Below are 5,421 nucleotides of genomic sequence, written 5' to 3'. Positions count from 1 at the left end.
ACAATTATAGAAAAAATAAGATTATATTTAAGTGACAGCTTCACATGAGATAAAATCCATTTGATAATGTGGCAGAAGAACAGGGTAGAAATCCTTAATTGTAAGGAGAAGTGAATAATTTAATAATGTAGAACCTAGGGTAGAAGCAGGGAATAGAAAAGGACTCAACATATGGAAATATTTCAGTATGATTTGCACAAATTAAACTTTAACAACTGTGTAATTAACTTGATTAGAGTTATTCAGTCTTTTGAGTACTGAGCTACTCCAACAAATGTTGTAGACTGCCACAAATTCACCCTTTAAGAGTTGGGGTCTAATTTCATTCTGGAATCTATATTTGCTTAATTTTTGGCTTGGTCAATTGAATGTGTGGAAATGTACATTCTGGAATTCCCAAAGCTATTTCCTAAGAAATCTTGCAGCCAGTCCTCTTGGAATGCTGCCTTTAGAAAAGTCCATCAGTATGAAAGGTGTCTAATAACTTCAGGACACATGTGTCATAATGTGAATGTGGAGAGAAAGAGAAAAAGAGAGGCCAGTCAGCTTTGGCTGGTCCAACCAGCCCAGATCAAGTGTTAGGTGATTGAATAAGCCATTTTGGATCAGACAACAGCCAAAACTGAGACCTCACACATGTGGCGCCAGTTAAGCTACCAAGGCCATTTCCATTTATTTGAGCCACCTAAGCTCATTGTGGAGAAGAGATAAGACCTCTCTGTTGTGATCTGCACAATGTCTTATCCATAAAGTTGTAAACATATTCAAATGTTGTTTTCTGCATGACTATATTTTTTGGCGACTTCTTTTGCATCACAGACACCCAAAATAACATTTAATAGAAACAATATAGTGAATAACTGTAAAACACATAAAAAATGCTTTTGTAGTCCACATTCAGCATGATGAAATGGATAACATTTACCTAATCATCTTTGGCCAAAGGGTATTTGTGCTAATCTCTATGTGCTGCATATGATCTTGTGCATTTTGGGTGAAATGGAGATCAAATTGGAATGTGCAGGGAATCTGGGACTTCTCTTTTTATATTCCATGTAAGAAATGTGGATTTGTCCTCAATCATTGTTACAAATTCTTTGGTTTAAAATCTTTAATATTACCATAATAAAACAGAGAACTAAAAAAAAAAAAAACCCAGATTTAAAAAAATGAGTTAATAAGAACATATAGGGCTCAAAATAGAGTAATCCATAAAATAATATTAAACCATTCAGGTGCCTTATATGTACATAACATTTATGATATAGTTAATACGTGGAATAATCTATAGTAGTTAGTGATTGAATACAGGCAAACATGTTTCCAGACTCTTGTTAGGAAGGTCAACGTTTGAATAGATGACCAATGTCAATGTCCACATAGATAATATCTTTAAAATCTTTTTAAAAACTGGTCATTGATTTCCTTAATGTGCTGCTTACTTTCATTCTTGGGGGTGAAATCCACTTTAAAAATAAGACAGGCAGATGAAACAAGTGTATAGCAAAATGAGAAAAAAGAATAAGAGAAAAGAGGGGTAAATTTAAGATCAGGCTCAGGATTCCTTCCTTCCTTTGCCTTCTGCAGTTAGGTGGTGTGTAAGTGCTCATGTGTAAAAGTTTAAATCTGCAGTCCAAAGTAGATCAAATGTAGACCAACTGCATCCCATTCACATCTCTATGAGGTGCTATCATGATTCTGGATCACTAAATCAGTAGACTGAACAAGTCATGTTTTAAAGACTATTTAGATTTGGCAGAATATAAAGATTTTAGGACCTTCTCTCTCACAAATTATCATCATATTGTACTTGAGAAATCAATACTAAATAAAGTCATAAAGGCTGGTGCATTAAAATTCTTGAAATTTAGTTATACTTTGTGCCCAGAGTCTTAAATTCACATATACTAGGCAAGTTCTATACCACTAAGCTATACCAGCCTGAATAGTGTTTTTATACTATTCATTTTGAAACACGTTTTTCCCCTTATAATTTATTTTTGGCACATAATTTGTATAGAAATAGGTAGTTTCGTTGTCAAACATTTTCTAGATATTTCTAAGATATTGAATTCTAGTTTAATTCCATTGCAAAACATAAAACTCTGATTAAATATCAGTCTTTTGAAATTTATTGGCATTTAGAGTATGACCCAGTATCTGGTCTGGGTTGGTGAATACCCCATGTGTAAAAGTTTGCTTTTGGAATGACCTCCAAAAGCTCTTGTGTTGAAAACATGAGCAATGTCCAGAGGTGAGCCTCTTGGGAAGACATTGGATAATGAGGGCCCTGACTTCATCAGGGGATTAATTTATTTGATGATTATGAATAACTGAGGGTAACTGTGGGCAGTTAGGTTACCTATATTCAATCAAAGGGAGGAAGCTCACTGGGTGCGTGCCTTTGGAGACTATATATTGGCTCTTCCTCTCAGTCTGTTTTCTGGCTGCCATGGGCTGACTTGCCTCCTTCACAAGCTCTCACCACCATGACATTCTGCCTCACCTCAGGCTCCAAACAATGCAGCCAGCTGATCACGGACTAAAATCTCTGTAACTGAGAACCAATAGAAATCTTTTCTCCTCTAAGTTCTTGTCAGATATATTGGCCACAGTGATATAAAACTGAATAATATGCCATGCAATTGAATAAAGTGATCGAGCAGTTTGTTCCATATAATGGTCTATTAACATCAATTTGCAATGGGTTCCTTTCTTCTTACTAATTATTTGTCTACTTGTCTATCTATTACCAAGAACGGACAGTTAAAAATTTAATTATGGTTGTGGATTCATCATTTTTCCTATCACATATTCCAATCTTTACCATTAAGAGGTATATTAAATGTTATTCTTCTTGAAGTATTGATAAATTTTGCTCTTGAGGAAATGTTGTTCTTCATGTCTAGTGATTTATTGAAGACATTTTTATTATGCAGATGCAAACACATCAGCTTTACTAAGGTTGGCATGTATTCTAGTACATATTTTGCAACCTTTTTGTGTCTCTATTTTTAAAGAGTTTCCCTTCTAATCCCCTACTTTGGAGTCTGGCTCTCCTACCTGGTCTGAAAGTATTACCTTTTAATTAGAAAATGTTACTTGTTTAGGTGATCAAATTATTGATGTGAGTATATTTAACACCTTTAAATCAGTTGAGTTTTGGTTATTCAGATTTTTGTTTCTCTTTCCCTGTTGTTTTTTCTTATCTTTTGTAATAAGTATCTTTCATCACTTCCTTTTATCTGTTTTGTTTAAATTTAGGTTATATCTCTTTGTTTTTAATATCATTGCTTGGACTAAAGTTGGATTGTTCAACAGAGTAGCCAATAGTCATTTCTTGTCACTTAAAGATTACAACAATTCAAATTAAAAATTTAGTTTTTCTGGAGTCACACTAGCCACCTTCAAAAATGCATGTAGTTAATAGTTATGAAATTGTCAGAATTGAGTTCCACTCAGCACCGCCCCCCAAATGAAATTATGCAAATACTTAGTAAATGAATGGAACTGGAAACACCATACTAAGTGAAAGACAAGTGTCAAATGTTTTCCTTTATGTGTAGAAGCAAGAATGAAAACAATAATAATAACAATAACAATTAAAAAAGAAACTTCTCATGAAAACAGAAGGGAGAAAAGTTGAGTAGAAGAAAAATATCAAGAAAGCAGGGTAGAAGAGGTAGTGGGGAAAGAAATTGACCAAATATGCTTTGTGCATGTATGCACTTATCGCAATAAACTCCTCTCATGTAGAACTATTAAATATTAAACAAATAGAAAGGAGACTGATAAGATAGAGGAAAGAGCTCAGAGCTCAGGGAGAGGAAAAGGGAGCAAAAGGAAAAGTAATGGGGCATGAAGTCGAGCAAATTACATTATGTACATGTCTGGATATGTCACAATGAACTTCATTATATGTATAATTATAATGCACTAATAAAATCATAATAAAAAGTTGTCATTATCATAGAAATTTTTATTGGACAGTTCTATTCTTGAGTTTATAGTATGTATCTTTAACATCACATGGATTCTGAAAATGAAATTATATTAAATTGTTGAGAACTGGGCTGGGGATGTGGCGCAAGCGGTAACGCATTCGCCTGCCATGCGCGGGGGCCCTGGGTTCGATCCTCAGCACCACATAAAAATAAAATAAAGATGTTGTGTCCACCGAAAACTGAAAAGTAAATATTAAAAAATTCTCTCTCTCTCTCCTCTCTCCCTCCCTCTCTCTCTCTCTCTCTAAAAATAAATAAATAAATAGATAGATAGTTGAGAACCTCACAGTGTAATTCCAGTCATGCTTTCCTCCACCCTTTGTGCCTTTATTGATATTTTTATCATCTTGCTTCTGTTAAAATTTTCATAAATTTTATGTAACACATACACATACACACACACACACACACACACACAAAGATACGTTTTAAACTAATAATTGAATCCAGGGGTGCTTAATCACTGGGATATCTCTCCACTCTTTTTTTTTTTGTTTTTTATTTTGAGACAATTTCTCATGGTGTTGCTAAGGGTATCACTAAATTGCTGGAGCTTTCCTCAAACTTGTAATCTTTCTACCTCAGCCTCCCCAGATACTGGGGTTCCAGACGTGTGCTATTGTTTTCAGCTATATTCACATATTCATTTTTGGGGGGTGGGGGAGGTAAAAGTGATTGAATTCAGGGACACTTGTCCACTGAGCCACATCTACAGGTCTATTTTGTATTTTATTTAGAGACAGGGTTTCATCGAATTGCTTAGTGCCTCACTATTGCTGAGGCTGGCTTTGAACTTGCTGTTCTTCTGCCTCAGCTTCCAAAGCAGCTGTGATTACAGATGGGCACCACCGCACCTGGCAACTTCATGTATTCTTAAACTGCAGCTATTCTTTTGCTTTGAACTTACACTATCAAGTTGACTGGTTAATGTTCTAAGCATATATGAGATTGTCTGATATTGAAACTTCCCTCAAAAGTAAGTTGCAAAAATCTGCACATCTTCTAACTTGCCAAATCTAAATTTGGATAAGAAAAACATAAAAAAGGAAAAAAAAATATACAAACAGAAAGCATGCTTCTCTGATTTTTTTATTCCTAGATTCTCCACAGATCCCTAAACAACTGATGAAATATATTTTTCCTAACATAATTTTCTTTCTCTTTTGTTCTTCTAGCTAATGCTCAGTTTCCGTATCTGGTAGTCTAACAATCTAATTCACTTTTTTTTCATTTCAAAATCTACATTTTTAACAATATATACATATGAATTTTATATAAAACTTGACAACCATTACTTTAGGAAAAATTATTTATTTTATACATATGAAGCTAATCTTTCCTGTTGTTATAAAACAATGCTATTATTGTATAATTCTATAAGCAGTTAATTGCAGATATGGCATTTTGAGGGAAAGAC

Source organism: Ictidomys tridecemlineatus, chromosome 3, assembly GCF_052094955.1.
Source record: "Ictidomys tridecemlineatus isolate mIctTri1 chromosome 3, mIctTri1.hap1, whole genome shotgun sequence".
Taxonomy (NCBI): domain Eukaryota; kingdom Metazoa; phylum Chordata; class Mammalia; order Rodentia; family Sciuridae; genus Ictidomys; species Ictidomys tridecemlineatus.
The sequence above is the reverse complement of the archived record's forward strand: the minus strand, read 5'-3'. Positions refer to the sequence as shown.